We start from the raw sequence: 16,985 nt of genomic DNA, 5'->3' as shown, positions 1-16,985 counted from the left end.
ACAGGGTTTCACCATTTTGGCCAGGCTGGTGTCAAACTCCTCACCTCGGGTGATCTGCCTTGGCCTCCCAAAGTGCTAGGATTATAGGCGTGAGCCACCACGCCTGGCCTGACAATTCCATTTTCAAATCATAAACAGAAGCTTCTAGAGGCCATTCACTTACCTAGAGTTCCACAGCTAGGGGAGCTGGGAAGGAAAAGGTGTGTGTCCCGCCCTGGCTGGCTTTTATCCCTCCTGTGCTCAGCGGCCGTATTTCAAAGAATATTCCCATTCTAGATCCATCACTTTGGCCTAGAAAGGAGCCTCATGCCAAGGTCTACCCATGCAGCCCCTAAAATCCCCTTTACCACTGTGCCCGGCTGGGTTTTCTAAATTCTCGTTTTCCATAGATGGGAATGTGAATTGTCTTGTAAAGTATTCTATATATTTATTTATTTATTTTAATTTTTTTTTTTTTTTGAGATGAAGTCTTGCTCTTGTCCCCCAGGCTGGAGTGCAATGGTGCGCTCTCGGCTCACTGCAAGGTCTGCCTCCCGGGTTCATGCCATTCTCCTGCCTCAGCCCCCTGAGTAGCTGGGACTACAGGTGCCCACAACCACATGCAGCTAATTTTTTTTTTTTTGCATTTTTAGTAGAGACGGGGTTTCACCGTGTTAGCCAGGATGGTCTCAATCTCCTGACCCAGTGATCCACCCCCCTCAGCCTCCCAAAGTGCTGGGATTACAGGCGTGAGCCACCACGCCCAGCCCTTGTAAAGTATTTTAAATTCTAGTTTTCCAAAGATGGGAATGTGAATTGTCTTGTAAAGTATAACCGTCTCCTGCCCCTCCTTTATAACAGGCCTTGGAGAATTTTGCCCCTCCTAATTTATAACAGGCCTTGGAGAATATTTCTCCCCCATTCTTTCTCTTTAATCTGGGCAAGGTGTCTTTATTAATAATATCACAGACCACCACACACACCTTGAGGTTTAGTTCTCCTCTGCACGGTGTGAGTGCCTTCTGTGTGCTCTGTGTCAGTTACCAGCCTTGTCTCCAGGAGTTCGGAGCTGACCCAGGGGTGATAGAAAACACTGGGATTCCAAGTCATCAGACAATGGGCGCATTTAGAATCCAGGTGGGGTGGGAGTGTGTGGGCTGGATCAGCTGGTGGAGCTTCCCCAGAGTGGGGAGGCCAGGGGGAGTCTGGGATGTCGGGTGGTACGTGAGCAGGAATACGGGGAGAGTCTCAGCCTCTGGTGCTGGCTGAGAGGGGGATGCCCCAAGCCTAGAGGGGTGGGGGCAGGACCTCCTGTGCAGAGACCGGGAGACACGAATATGGCAGATGGTATATTTGGATGGTGACTCAGATAGGTCAAGTGAAACTGAACTTCCGGTCCTTGAGTCACACAGAAGGGTAGGGGCTGTGAGAAAACTCCCTTGCTGGTTCTTCCTACAGGGCCTTTGAGGCAGACAGGGCCCAACAGAGCCTGGCAGGACTGCAGAAGGACAATAGTGTGGCTGATTGGGTGGGGCCCTGTTGGCCTGAGGGCTAGCAAGCTGGGAGAACTTGGAGAACCTAGGCAGCAGGTCCTCTGCCCTCTCTGCCTAGGGCAGCCCTTGGAGAGGCCTGAGTGGTCCAGGCTGATACATCAGGACAGCTGGGCTGTCCCATACCCTCTCCCCTGCCCTCAGATGTTTATCCCAAATCCCCTTCTCCTCAAGCTTGCTTCTAGGTGCCCATCTCACCCATCCTGTCCATCCATGTGTCCATCCTCCATTCGTTTGTTCAGTAATGATGGAGGGGCTGTTATGTGCCAAGCACTGTTCAGAATGGGGGACACAGAGACCCAGACACATACGAATGTCCCCCCTCATGGAATTTGTATTCTCAGGTATTGCGGGGAGCAGGCAATAAACATAATCAATGTGTAAAATATTTAGAGTGCTGAGTGGAGACAGGTGTGTTGGAAAGATGACTTGGAGCATTGCTGGGAAGCACTAGGGTGATCTGAGAAGGCCTCACTGAAGGGGGCATTTGAGCAAAGACCCAAGAGAGGTGAAGGATCAGGCCATGTGACTAGGTAGGGAAGGGTGTTCTAGACGGAGGGAAAGGTGTTCTAGATGGAGGGAACAGCAAAGACACATCCCTGATACTGAGCAGAAGGGCAAGGTCAGTGATCAAGGGGCAGGGGCTGACAGAAGGGCAGAGGGGGTGGCAGCATGTGGAGGGCCTTGTACCCATCACCAGGACTTTGTCTTTCACTCGGGACTCCTCTGGTCCTTTAGCCCAGATCCACCGGCTGCCTCCTCCTGCCAGTTCTGCCTCCCCTCTCCATTCTGGGCAGTGGAGCCTGGTGGTTAGTAGCATGGGCACTGGCCTGCTTGCTCAGGTTCTGAGCTGAGCACAGAGGCCTGGGCCTCTCCTGGGCTTCTGCTCCACTTGGCCCAGGGTGGGGCCATGGACTCCCATTTCCAATGGTGCTGCTGGCTCTGGCATATTCTGACCCCTCCGCTGGGGACACCTCCCAGTGTTCCTTGCCTGGCTCGTTTCTCTCTCAGGGCCATCTTCTTTGTTTCTACCTCTACGAAGCCTTCTCTTATCCTCATCCCCAAGGCCTGTGTCAGGATACGTCCCACCCCTTCCCTTTGCCAGTTGGGATCCCCTGGGTTCTTTTATGCTCCCCCACCAGGCTGGGTACTTGGGAAGTATTCACAGCCCCCAGCATTAAGCCTGGCATGTAGTTGCCACTCAGTGAGTAGTTTGATGAGGGGCTCTTTGCTGTGGGAGGATTAGGCTGCAGGGTTACCCCCCAACCCCCAGTGGAGGTGACTTATCTCCATCTTTTGGGGACTTTTGCAGTGAGGGAGTGCATTATAATGGAGAGAAGGAAGCCAGATTCCTAAAACTTTCAGTCACATTTTGCTCCTCTCAAAAACAAAACAAAAACACAGGCCGGGCATGGTGGATCACGCTTGTATTCTCAGCACTTTGGGATGCCAAGGCCGGAGGATCATCTGAGGTCAGGAGTTTGAGACCAGCCTGGCCAACAGGCCAGTAGAAACCCAGTCTCTACTAAAAATGTAAAAATTAGCCAGGCGTGGTGGTGGGCACCTATAATCCCAGCTACTCGGGAGGCTGAGGCAGGAGAATCGCTTGAACCCGGGAGGCGGAGGTGAGCCAAGAGTGAGCACCACTACACTCCAGCCTCGGCGACAGAGCAAGACTCTGTCTCAAAAAAAAAAAAAAAGCCCCAAACCAGCTGAGCTTAGATAGATGTCTCTGGCCATCTTTTTAAACAGTAAGGGATCTTTAAAAAGTTTGATTCCTCTCTTCCCCTCAGCAAGGCTATTTGCTTCCTGAAGATAAATCAATTGTAAAAAGTAGATTAATTTAAAGCGTTCAATTCCCCTGCTTTTTACATTGAGGAGAAATTATGGTGACAGCTATTCCTGTTTTGCGTGCTTAGTACCAGCCAGGCACTGAGCCCAAAACTCCAACTCACTCTTGGCTCTTGAGCCAACCCTGTGCCAGAAGAAAATCCCCACTCCCTACAATGTGTGGAATTCACATTATAGTTGGAGAAAGGAGGGGAGAAACAAACACAGCCTGCAGATCCCGGAGAATGCCTGGTGGGGGTGCTGGGGGAAGAAGTCCAATTTCAGCTGGGAAAATGGGACAGGAGTCTTGGGAGTGGGTTTACACCTCAAATTCCCTTATGGCCACAGTCCATTGGCCCCTAGCCTCCTCCCCACTTTACAGATGAAGAGACTGAGGTTTAGAGAGAGGAACAGCCAGCTTGGCAGAGGCAACTGCTGAGGCAGTTGAGGAAAGGTGAGGACCTCCCAGAGTGAGCGGGGCAAGGGAACTGGAAGTCGACTATGGGACCTGGAAGTCGGGGAGGGAAGAAGAAATTTGCGGAGGGGTGGCCCTCCTCCCCCACTTCTGGGTAAGTGGTTATCCTTATCAGCTCCATCATTTGAAATGCTGATTAGTTCATTAGCAGTTGTTTACAGGCCTTTGGCCTGTCTGACATTTTAACCCTGTGAAGTCTGAGGAAACAGTTCTGTCTTTAATATGCTTCAAAACTGCCTGCAAAACTAACTACAAGTGCAGACTGCACCCCTAGAGATTCTGATGTTTAAGTCTGGGGTGAGTCCAGGAATCTGCATTTTAAAATAAGCCCATTCTGTGCTGGAACTCGTGGTCTCTGGATCCCACTACAAGGACAAGCTGGGCAAGAGCAGGTTTCCAAACCTGGGCCAGAGCTTGGGGGGGTGGCAGTCACATGGAGAGCTTAAAAGTGGAGACTGTGAGGGGCTTTCCCTCCCAGAGGTTTCGAGTCAAGAGATTCGAGATTTGATGCTTTTTTTGTTTACTTGTTAAAAAAGATGATTATTGGTTGGGTTTGGTGGGGGATGGGCTATGAAGCCACCTGAAGTTGTAGACAAAGGTATGTGTGTGTGATCAGTTCACAGATGTGGATCATGTCCACATCTTTCATCAGATTTCTCTTAGGAGTCATCCCAGATGACATTTAAGGCTAACTCTGAGTGGAATTACCAGTCTAAAACGGGAGCCGGCCAGGCGTGGTGGCTCACGCCTGTAATCCCAGCACTTTGGGAGGCCAAGGCAGGTGGATCACCTGAAGTCAGGAGTTTGAGACTAGCCTGGCCTACATGGCGAAACCCTGTCTCTACTAAAAATACAAAAATTAGCCAGGTGTGGTGCTGTGCGCCTGTAGTCCAAGCTGCTTGGGAGGCTGAGACAGGAGAATCGCTTGAACTGGGAGGCAGAGGCTGCAGCGAACTGAGATCATGCCACTGCACTGCAGCCTGGGCGATAGAGTGAGACTCCATCTCAAAATAAAACAAAATAACATAGAGTCAATCTCAGGGTCTATCAAGACAGAGGTGAAGGGAAATGCAGTTGAGGCCTGCAAACTCCCTGTGTGTTCTTGGAGAAGCAAAGCAAGCAAAATATGCAAGGTGTGTAACAAGCACCAGCAACTCAGTGGTGGAGGAGGGATTCCAGTGTATTTGGAGAGGAGACCTTAGGTGGCCAGGGGGCCCCTTCCTTCTGTCTGTCTGTTCATCTGTTCAACCATCATTCACTCTTCCATTCAGGTAGTCATTGGGCACCTGCTGTATCCGAGATCTCAGCCATCTAGGCTCCTAGTGCAGGGAGGGTAGACTGGATAATGCAGACTAGTGGATGATTTGACAAGTTAATTTACATGGTTTTGGAAAGAGGCATCACTTTTATGAGTCTGCAAACCCAACTCCCTTACTTCTGACTTGCCCAGCCCAATATTAAAATGCATCACCAAACCTTCCTGCTGTCTCAGAGAAGCCAGCATGAAACTCAAGCTGAGCAGAAAACAGATCTAGCATGGAGATAAGGCAGCTGCAGTTTCACTTTTAGGTTGGGCCAACTAAGAATTTTGGGGACTTTCCTTGCTGTGAATGGGGAATTAAATTGCTTTTTTATTTTTATTTTTTATTTTTCGAGATGGATTCTTGCTCTGTCGCCAGGTAGAGTGGTGTGATCTCGGCTCACTGCAACCTCTGCCTCCTGGGTTCAAGCGATTTGCCTGCCTCAGCCTCCTGAGTAGCTGGGACTACAGGCAACTGCCACCACACCCGGCTAATTTTTGTATTTTTAGTAGAGATGGGGTTTCTCCATGTTGGCCAGGATGGTCTTGATCTCCTGACCTCGTGATCCGCCCACCTCGGCCTCCCAAAGTGCTGGGATTACAGGCGTGAGCCACTGCGCCTGGCTGCTTTTTAATTTTTTTGGAAAGGTGGAGGGGATTTGGTCTATGATTAATCCATCTGGAGTTTGGTAACAGATCCAGCAGGTATGTAAGGGATTTTAGTTATTTGATTCTAAATGAAATCCCAAAATCGTAGGGCAATTAATCATGAACCTGAGGGCATCTGAGTTGTCTTTGCTTGTTTGCCTCAAGACAGGTGACCTGTCTCCTTTTTTTTTTTTCTTTAAGTATTTCTAGACATGTCATGACTTTCAGATATTTAACACTTTTTTTTTTTTTTTTTTTTTTTTTTTTTTTTTTTTTTTTTTTTTGAGACAGAGTCTCGCTCTGTCGCCCAGGCTGGAGTGCAGTGGCGCAATCTCGGCTCACTGCAAGCTCCGCCTCCCGGGTTCACGCCATTCTCCTGCCTCAGCCTCTCCGAGTAGCTGGGACTACAGGCGCCCGCCACCACGCCCGGCTAATTTTTTTTTTGTATTTTTAGTAGAGACGGGGTTTCACCGTGGTCTCGATCTCCTGACCTCGTGATCCGCCCGCCTCGGCCTCCCAAAGTGCTGGGATTACAAGCGTGAGCCACCGCGCCCGGCCAGATATTTAACACTTTTTAAAAGCTTTGTTTTCCTCTCATGGGAAATTTCTCTGTCACAGTTGGATCTAGTTTCTCTTTCTATCTTGTGCCTTGTTTTTAGTTAATCTTCTCCTATGTGTCAAATAATTGAGGACCCTTCAGTTATTTATTGATTGAGAACCCTTCACTCACTGGTATGCATTTAGTTTTACATATATGAGATCGTTTAGTGTTTCACACCAACCCTACTATACTTTTATATCAGCCAGGCACGGTGGCTCACGTCTGTAATCCCAGCACTTTGGGAGGCCGAGGCAGGTGAATCACGAGGTCAGGAGTTTGAGACCAGCCTAGCCAACATGGTGAAACCCCTTCTCTACTAAAAATACAGAAAATTAGCCGAGTGTGGTGGTGCGCGCCTGTAGTCCCAGCTACTTGGGAGGCTGAAGCAGGAGAATTGCTTGAACCCGGGAGGCAGAGGTTGCAGTGAGCTGAGATCACGCCACTGTGCTCCAGCCTGGGTGACAGAGCGAGATTCTGTTTACAAAAAAAAAAAAAAAAAAAAAAAAATTTATATTATCCCATTTTATGGATGAAGACACTGCGGCTCTGAGACATCCCCTTGACTATTTAGTGGCAGGGCAAAGATTCACAACTTGTCCCTAACTGCTGGATGCACTGCTTCCCTTCCTTGAGAAAACTGGCCCAGGCTCTCCCAAAATCCAGGGGACCAGTAGCAGGATTTCTTTCAAGGGCATCTTGTCTTCCGGTCAATGTTTTCCCTCTGTAAAATGGCTTTAGTAGAACCTACTTCATAAGGTTTTGGGGGAGATTAAATGAGATGAACAATATAGAATGTCATGTATGCACTCAGAAATACTATTAGTTATTACTGATAATCGGTAAACATAATTGCTATTATTGTTAACACTGACATAGCCTTACTATATGTGGGGCATTGCCCTGAGCATTTGTATAGTAACATATAATTCTCCCAGTTATTCTGTGGGAGTAGTAAGTTCTAGACCCCATTTTTGTTTTTTCTTTTTTTTTTTTTTTGAGACAGTCTCACTCTGTTGTCCAGGCTGGAGTGCGGTGGTGTGATCTCGGCTCACTACAACCTCTGCCTCCTGGGTTCAAGCAATCCTCCTGCCTTAGCCTCCCGAGTAGCTGGGATTACAGGCGCCCACCATCATGCCCGGCTAATTTTCGTATTTTTAGTAGAGATGGGGTTTCACCACATTGGCCAGGCTAGTCTCGAACTCCTGACCTCAAGTGATCCACCTGTCTCAGCCTCCCAAATTGCTGGGATTACAGATGTGAGCCACTGCACCCGGCCTAGACCCCGTTTTTGGATAAGGGAGCTGAGACCCAGAGAGGTTAATTTAGCTGTGGTCTACTGTGACAGGGAGATCTGCCACTTAGAAAGTTTTAGCGTCATTTTATTTTCATAATAGAACACGATAAACCAGACCATCCCTACTCCATTTTAGACCATTAAGTTTCCTTTTTTTTTTTTTTTTTTTTGAGACAGAGTCTCGCTCTGTCGGCCAGGCTAGAGTGCAGTGGCACGATCTCGACTCACTGCAACCTCTGCCTCCCGGGCTCAAGCAATTCTGCCGCCTCAGCCTCCCGAGTAGCTGGGATTACAGGGGTGCGCCACCATTCCCAGCTACTTTTTTTTGTAATTTTAGTAGAGGCGGGGTTTCACCATGTTGGCCAGGCTGGTCTTGAACTCCTGACCTCAGGTAATCCACCCGCCTCGGCCTCCCAAAGTGCTGGGATTATAGGCCTGAGCCACCGTGCCCGGCCTAGACCATTAAGTTTCAATAATGAGAAAGTTGGGATTCCCCAGAGATGGGGATTCTCTTTCTTATAGTAACAAGACTTTCCAAAATAACATTTCTTTTTCAAGACTTCATTAAGAATCTCTTGTCTATATCTCGGTCTTTTGTTGTTATTGTTGTTCGTTTGTTTTTGTATTTGCTTTGTTCATTCCTACCTCTCCAACAAAGAATTTTGAGGTTTGGGGCACCCAGATGCATAATCACATAATAGCTATATGTATTTCTCAGATAGGGTTAAGGAAATGGGCAAAGGAGAAATAAGAATAAAAGACAAGAGGAGAGCCAGGTGTGGTAGTGTGCACTTGTATTGCCAGTTACTTGGGAGGCTGAAGCAGGAGAGCAGGAGGATCACTTGAGCCTAAGTATTCCACACCAGCTGGGGCAACATAGAGAGACCCCCATCTCTAAAAATATGTTATAAAATATTTTAATTACATTTTTTTTTTTTTTTTTTGAGATGGAGTTTCGCTCTTGTTGCCCAGGCTGGAGTGCAATGGCGTGATTTTGGCTCACTGCAACCTCTGCCTCCTGGGTTCAAGTGCCCCAGCCTCCCAAGTAGCTGGGATTACAGGCATGCGTCACCACACCCAGCTAATTTTGTATTTTTAGTAGAGATGAGGTTTCTCCATGGTTTTTTTGTTTGTTTGTTTGTTTGTTTGTTTTTTGAGGCGGAGTCTCGCCCGGTCGCCCAGGCTGGAGTGCAGTGGCGCAATCTCGGCTCACTGCAAACTCCGCCTCCCGGGTTCACGCCATTCTCCTGCCTCAGCCTCTCCGAGTAGCTGGGACTACAGGTGCCTGCCACCACGCCCGGCTAATTTTTTTGTATTTTTTTAGTAGAGACGGGGTTACACCATGGTCTCGATCTCCTGACCTCGTGATCCGCCCGCCTCGGCCTCCCAAAGTGCTGGGATTACAAGCTTGAGCCACCGCGCCCGGCTGGTTTCTCCATGTTGATCAGGCTGGTCTCGAACTCCTGACCTCAGGTGATCTGCCCGCCTCGGCCTCCTGAAGTGCTGGGATTACAGGCGTGAGCCACTGCACCCGGCTTACAATTTTTAAAAAAAGATGAGTATAGGAAGAAGGTTGGATAGTGATGTGTTTGCCACAGACCTAGATCCCTGCTAAAAGCAGACCACAAATTTGACCCTGAGCTTCCTACCAGTCAAAGCAAAGAGGAAAATAAGATCAGTTGCATAATTAGGTTTCTATGAGTTAAGCATAAACCTGTGCCTTAGAGAGGATCCAGCTTCTCCACAGGGCTCTTACCTTCATGTGATTTTGGCAACAGCTCTTACTACCTTGGACTTTCCATTGGTATTTGTCATTATTTTGCAGTTAATACATGTTTGTTGTGGGAAAAACATTGGAAAATATAGATAGCTAAAAGAAAAAAGCCGGGTGCAGTGGTACATGCCTATAGTCCCAGGTGTTCTGGAGGCTGAGGTGAGAGGATCAGTTGAGCCCAAGTGTTGAAGTCCAGCCTCCATAGGGAGATACCATCCCTTAATAAAAAGAACAAAAATATTTAAATTGTGTGTAAAGTCACTATCTAGATATCACCACCGGGGAACATTTTTGTATACATCCTCCTAGAAGTGAGGTCTCTATTATTATCTTATATGTTGTAATATAAATGCAAGAGTCAGTAATGGCATTTTACTAAAGTAAATTGTTATCCAACACTCTCCTGCCTCAGGGCCATTGTGCCTGCTGTTCCCTGTGCCCAAAGCACCCTTCCCCCAGGCATCTTCATGCCACTCTTGCTTATCTCTTTCCAGTCTCTGCTCAAACTGCCCCAGTTCTCAGCAGAGTGTGTCTTGGATAATAGCTCACATCTATACCCTTGTCACTGTACCGCCTACCCTGCCTTTTTTCCATGGCACTAATTAGTATTCAATTTCATGATCTGCTTGTCTCCCTCTCTTTGAATATGAGCTCCTTGAGGGTGGGTCTGTTTTGTTCATTGCTGTACTTCTAGGGCTTGGGCTCAGAATTCTGCCCAGCATAGAGGAGGTCCTCAGATATTTAAATGAATGAATGACTCCACACAGCTATTTCTCTTATTACAAATACATCTATATCAATAACTACTAAAATATGCCTATAGAAATGTTTCATACAGTTAGATTTATGTACATACATTTTTTCAAAATCATGCTCTTGCTCTTCCTACTTCAATGTCTATTGGCTGCTTTCTGATTCCTTCGAGGCAGCACATGGTAAGATGCCTCTAAATTGCACCATGGCCTATCAGGTGTTCATAGAAAATCTTCTGCAAATGCAATTTCTTTTTTTTTTTCTTTTTTTAATTGAGACAGGGTCTCACTATGTTGCCCAGGCTGGTGTTGAGCTCCTGGGATCAAGAGATCCTCCCGCTTCGGTCTCCCACAGTGCGGGGATTATAAGCATGAGCCACTGTGCCCAACCTGCAAATGTAATTTCATAATTAAAATATTTTATCCATGGCTGGTAGTGGTGGTTCACACCTATAATCCCAGCAGTTTGGGAGGCCAAGGTGGGAGTATCGCTGGAGTCCAGGAGTTCAAGACCAGCCCCGGCAACATAGGGAGACCCCATCTCTACAAAAGATAAAAACATTAGCTGGGGCTGGGCGTGGTGGCTCATGCTGGGGACTACAGGTGCGTGCCACCAGGCCTGGATAATTTTTTTTGTATTCTTAGTAGAGATGGGGTTTCACCGTGTTAGCCAGGATGGTCTTGATCTCCTGACCTCGTCATGATCCGCCCACCTCAGCCTCCCAAAGTGTTGGGATTACAGGCGTGAGCCACTGCAGCTGACCTTTTTTTTTTTTTTTTTTTTTTTTTTTTTTTTAAATTTTTTATTTTTTTTTTTTTTTTAAAGAAAATGGTAGCCTCTGATGGTTGCTCTCATGCCCCTGGTTGTTTTCAGGCCTGAGTCTATCTGGAGACCTTTCCTCCCTGTCAATTACGGGTCTTTTCTTGGCTACTATTATGTTGCTTTCTTCACCTTTGCCTCAGAATCGTAAAGTTGGAAGGGCTTTTGGGGCCACCTGGCCTAGCCCTCTCTGCCACCACCAGGTGTGTGCTCCGGGGAGCTCTGCCTCCCGTCCTAAAACTATCACCTTCCTGACTGGGCCTGTCTTCCACAAGACACCGCCTGGCTAGACCCCCTCTGACTACATCTTTTCCTGTGCCTGGAAGGACCTCAGAGGTAAAGATTTGGGTCTCTTGTGTCCCATCCCCACTCCCGGAGCCCAAAGCTCAGTCCCCAGCACATAGAGGGCCCTTAGGGGATGTTCATGGACAGATGAATGACTCCGCCTCTGCCTTCAGGTGGGTACCAGCCAGTTGACATCCAGATTCATTCAGAGTCTGCTGTGGGCCAGGCACCAGCCTTACGCCTTCAGGGAACGTGGCAATAAATAAGGATTTCAGAGGGCAGCACATTCTAGAAGGATGTAAAGCAGTGAAACAGGGTAGGGAGTGCCTGGGGTAGTGGTGCAGGGCCCCTTTAGCTGAGGAGTGGGTCAGGCAGGAGGATGTTTGTGTGGTACCTAGTGGTAGAAAGGAGGACACCATGAAGAGAGCAGTAGGAAGAGAATTCCAAGGAGAGGAATAGCAAGGGCTGACAGCCTGAGACAGGAAGGAGCGCAGTGTGTGGAGTTGGCAAGAGGCCTAGTGTGGCAGGGCCTGGTGGATAGATGGGCTCACAGGTGGGAGATAAGCTGGGAGGGGAAGGCAGAGGCTAGAGCTGGTCTCTAGTTTTTTTAGACCTTATCTTCTGGAGGACAGATAAGTGCCTCTGCCTCCATCAGCTTCCACCGAGACGAAGTGATGCAAACCAGACTGTGCAGCCAACTCCTGCGTCAGGTGAATCCTTTCCCTGCCAGCGGAGGAGGCTCTCCCATCTTTTGGAAATGATGTGCAGGAGACAGAGCTGATTCTCATTTCTTCCATGGACACGGCTAAGCGCGGGCTGGTGTATGAGAAAGGGTTCTGGGCGGGTGGTTGGTGGAAGTTAGCTCCTAGCTGTTCTGCCTTGCAGTCCCAGGCAACTCAGACCTTCCCTGGCTGCTACTCACACCTACACTTTCCTGCACAGGCTCTGATCTTCTTTTTCAGCCCCAGAATCCCAGAATCCCTTTTTTTTTTCTTTTTAAGACAGGGTCTCAGGCCGGGTGCGGTGGCTCACGCCTGTAATCCCTGCACTTTGGGAGGCCAAGGCAGGCGGATCACGAGGTCAGGAGATCGAGACCATCCTGGCTAACACGGTGAAACCCCGTCTCTACTAAAAAATACAAAAAATTAGCCGGGCACGGTGGTGGGCGCCTGTAGTCCCAGCTACTCAGGAGGCTGAGGCAGGAGAATGGCATGAACCCGGGAGGCAGAGCTTGCAGTGAGCCGAGATCGCACCACTGCACTCTGGCCTGGGTGAAAGAGCAAGACTCCGTCTCAAAAAAAAAAAAAAAAAAAAAAAAGACAGGGTCTCACTTTGTCACCCAAGCTGGAGTGCAGTGCAGATCACAGCTCGCTGTAGCCTGGAACTCCTAGGCTCAAGCAATCCTCCCACCTGAGCCTTCCGAGTAGCTGGGACCATAGGCATGTGCCACCACACCTGGTTAATTTAAAAAAGTTTTTTTGTAGCCGGGCGCAGTGGCTCACACCTGTAATCCCAGCACTTTGGGAGGTGGAGGCGGGTGGATCACAAGGTCAAGAGATCGAGACCATCCTGGCCAACATGGTGAAACCCTGTCTCTACTAAAAATACAAAAATTAGCTAGGCGTGGTAGCACGCACCTGTAGTCCCAGCTACTCTGGAGACTAAGGCAGGAGAATCTCTTGAACCCAGGAGGTGGAGGTTGCAGTGAGCCGAGATCACGCCACTGCACTCCAGCCTGGCTACAGAGCGAGACTCCATCTCAAAAAAAAAAAAAAAAAAATTTTTTTTTTGTAAACAGATCTCACTATGTTGCCCAGCCTGATCTCAAATTCCTGGCCTCTTGCCTCTGCCTCCTAAAGTGCTGGGATTACAGGCGTGAGCCACCGTGCCTGGCCCATTGAGCTTTTATTCTGTGTCTGACAGTGCTAAAGGGCTTTACATGGATTAACTTGTTGAATCATCCTATCCCCTTAGGAAATACAGACCATCACTATTTCTGTTTTGCATACGAGGAAATTGAGGCAGGAGAGGTGAAATCACGTGCCCGAGGTGGTATAATTGATAAGTGGATCTGGGGCTTGAACTTGGGTCGTCTGACCTCTGACCTGGGGCTCTCAACCACTTAATGCTATACTGGGACCCTGACTTAAGGACTCAGGGTCTAGGCTCCTTATCTCAAAATTGGCCCCGTGTTGCCACACAATGGCCAATCGCTTATGTCCTTGCCTTGCTTACCACCTAATCGGGCAGGCCTAGCAGACAGGGACACTGCCTTTCTTATCTTCTTCGTGCCATGCATGGAAGGGCGGGGCTCCGTTAGAACTTGGAAGCTTCCTCTCTAATTTATGGTTTGTCCCTCTCCAACATATGGGAGAGATAGATGTCTCTTTAATTAGTGCACTAAGATTAATAAGCCATAGACCCGTCAAGGAAAATTCAATAAATGTTCACTGGGCATCTTTTATGCACCAGGCTTGTCTACATTCAGAGTGAGAACAGTCACAGCTGACATCTATGGACCACTTACAACTGGCCTGGGTCTGGGCTAACCCCCACTGTATACCGATCTTATATATACTTCACTCCATACCCTGTGACGTAGGTCTTCCTAAAAATCACCACACTGTGTCAAATCGCCCATTAAACACACTAGACTTAGGCTGGGCACGGTGGCTCAAGCCTGTAATCCCAGTACTTTGGGAGGCCGAGGCAGGTGGATCGCTTGTGCCCAGGAGTTCAGGACCAGCCTGGGCAACAGAGTGAGACCCCATCCTAACAAAAAATACAAAAAGTACAAAAAAATTACCTGGTAGTCCCAGCTACCTGGAAGGCTGAGGTGGGAGGATCGCTTGAGCCTGGGAGGTCAATGCTGCAGTGAGCCATGATTGTGCCACTGGATTCCAGCCTGGGCAACAGAGTGAGACCCAGTCTCAAAAAACAAAAACAAAAACCACCAGGCTTATGGGAAAATGGGTTTAGGAGCTCAGCACTCAAGAACTTCATCATAATACATTAGACAAAAAGAATTTTGCTTGTGGAAATGGGTCTCTAAAGGGTTGCGGCTTGTTATTATAAGTGGTGGAAGGAGAATTGTCTGAAATGAGATGGAAGTTGTAACACCAGGTGTGGATGGGTGAGGTTTGTAACACGTGAACTGAGGCAGCTGGAGAAGGTGGGTGTTTTGTGCGTTCCTGTGCTTCAGCTGGATAGAGTCTTCTGCATTCGCCTAGTGTTGGTTGGAGACAAAATTGCACATGTGAGCAACCTTGACATTGAGTTATGCTCAAGTTATTTTCCTTTTTTTTTTTTTTTTTTTTTTTGTTGAGATGGAGTCTTGCTCTGTCACCCAGGCTGGAATGCAGTGGCACAATCTTGGCTCACTGCAACTTCTGCCTCCCGGGTTCAAGTGATTCTCCTGCCTCAGCCTCCCCAGTAGCTGGGATTACAGGTGTGCACCACCACTCCCAGCTAATTTTTTTGTATTTTTAGTAGAGACGGGGTTTTGCCATGTTGGCCAGGCTGGTCTTGAACTCCTGACCTCAGGTGATCTGCCTGCCCTGGCCTCCCAGAGTTCTGGGATTACAGGCATGAGCCAGTGCACCCAGCCTGCTCAAGTTATTTCCTAATACATCATTCAGATTGAAACACATTTGCATTTTCAAAACAAGGATTATTGAAGAACTGACTGTATTATCTCCAATTTGCAGTAAAGTAAACTGAGGCTCTGAGAGGTAAAGTGACTAGTCCAGGGTCCCACAGATGGGAGGCGGCAGAGCCAAGATTTAAACTCAGTTCAGCCTGAGCACTTAACCTGTGTGCCACAGGGCTCTTCCTGTTTATATCCATGAGAAACAAGTTATGTGGACAAAGATGACCAAGAGGAGAGATTGGTGGAGTATGGCCAGTAGTTAAGAATATGCAAGAATAATGATTTATTTATTTTAAGACAGGGCCATGTTCTGTCACCTAGGCTAGAGTGCAGTGGTGCAGTCATAGCTCACTGCAGCTCAACTTCCCAGCCTCAAGCGATCTTCCCACCTCAGCCTCCCAAGTAGCTGGCACTACAGGCACATGCCACCACATCCCGCTAATTTTAAATTTTTTGTAGAGACAGGGTCTTGCTATGTTGCCCAGGCTGGTCTTGAATTCCTGGCCTCAAGCAATCCTCCTGCGTCAGCCTCCTAAAGTGCTGGAATTACAGGCATTAGCCACCGTGAATGGCCAGAAGCACAGTTTTAAAATGTTTGATGATGGCTGGGTGCGGTCGCTCATGCCTGTAATCCTAGCACTTTGGGAGGCCGAGTCGGGCAGATTACTTGAGGTCAGGAGTTTGAGCCTGGCCAACATGGTGAAACCCCATCTCTATCAATAATACAAAAATTAGCTGGGCGTGGCGGTGGGCGCCTTTAATCCCAGCTGCTCAGGAGGCCGAGATAGGATAATTGCTTGAACCTGGGAGGCAGAGCTTGCAGTGAGCCAAGATCGCACTACTGCATTCCAGCCTGGGCGACACAGCAAGACCCTGTCTCAAATAAATAAATAAGTTTGATGATGACCAGTACAGCCTGGACCGTTTGCATTCAACATGGTGCACTCCATCCTGGGTGCAGAGCAATGCCCTGTCATAAATAAATACATAAGTAAAGTTTGATGACCAGTACAGCCTGGACCCTTTGCAATGAAAGTGGATGCCTGGTGTTCAGTGCTCAAGAAGTGCTGGGGCCCTGGGCAGCAGCTGGAGGGTGGGCACTGGCGAGGACCCCAGGAGGCTCAGAGCAAAGGCTACTCACCAACTGATGGGACTTTTCAATATTTCAACCATTGGTGTGGTTGTGTCAGTCCGTACTGGGTGAATCTCAGTCCTAATTTTATCTGCAGTAAATCCACACGGTTAGTTTGGTTAGTTCTCATTATAGAAGCCCCTCCCCATCCCCAAAACTTCTAATTATGGAAACTTAAATACATAAAAGTTGAGAAATAGTACAATGAAGCCAAGCATGGTGGTGCGCACCTGTGGTCCCAGCTACTCAGAAGGCTGAGGTGGGAGGATTGCTTGAGCCTGGGAGGTCCAGGGTGCAATGAGCTATGATTACCATTGCACTCCAGCCTCGGTGATAGGGCAAGGCCCTGTCTCAAAAAAAAAAAACACAAAAACAACACCCTCATTTTACAATTAACATTGTCATATTTGCCTTCTCTGTGTGTGCCTCTTAAGCGTGTGCGTCCGAGCACGTACTTTATGAGCCATTTGAAAGTATGCTGCAGGCATGTTTCACCCCTAGTCTGCATCTCCTGAACCACAATGCCATTATCACAACTAAGAAAACGTATAGTATCATCTAACGTCCACTCTGATGGCAAATATCCCCAACCATCCCAAGAATGTCTTGTATTTATTACAAACTCTCACATGCAAGTCATTTCAAACATCACCTCCCAAGGTCCTTGTGTACCCAGAAGGGAACATGAGAAGAGAAGGTGGTGTTCTTGCCTTTGATTTGTCTAAGGCCCCCTTTTTGTTCTCCCACTTTGGAGATAGAATTTGAAGCATCAGTTGGGTTCCAGGAGCAGTTACACATTTCTGTTTTTGTGTTTAAAAGCATATAGTTTTCATGTAAGCTATATGCATGCACACACTAGCCACACATGGGACTCAAGTTTGTAATTTAAAAAGACA

At 48.1% G+C, this 16,985-nt stretch overlaps 1 protein-coding gene across 4 annotated transcripts in view; it reads left to right on the top strand.

Annotated features, from left to right (window-relative positions):
• Window positions 1–16,985, top strand: part of CDH1 (cadherin 1) — a 96,898-nt gene that overhangs the window by 22,089 nt on the left and 57,824 nt on the right. Inside the window, exon 1 of one of the 4 annotated variants that reach the window (XM_030794863.1) lies at window positions 3,580–3,813. The exons of the other annotated variants lie outside the window; for them this stretch is intronic. The gene's annotated coding sequence lies outside the window, so the exon portion shown is untranslated. Of the gene's footprint in view, window positions 1–3,579; window positions 3,814–16,985 lie in introns of those variants that run through there. 4 annotated transcript variants of the gene reach the window in all.

The sequence above is a fragment of the Nomascus leucogenys genome, chromosome 2, assembly GCF_006542625.1.
Source record: "Nomascus leucogenys isolate Asia chromosome 2, Asia_NLE_v1, whole genome shotgun sequence".
NCBI classification, from domain to species: Eukaryota; Metazoa; Chordata; class Mammalia; order Primates; family Hylobatidae; genus Nomascus; species Nomascus leucogenys.
This window is presented reverse-complemented; position numbering and strand designations above follow the sequence as displayed.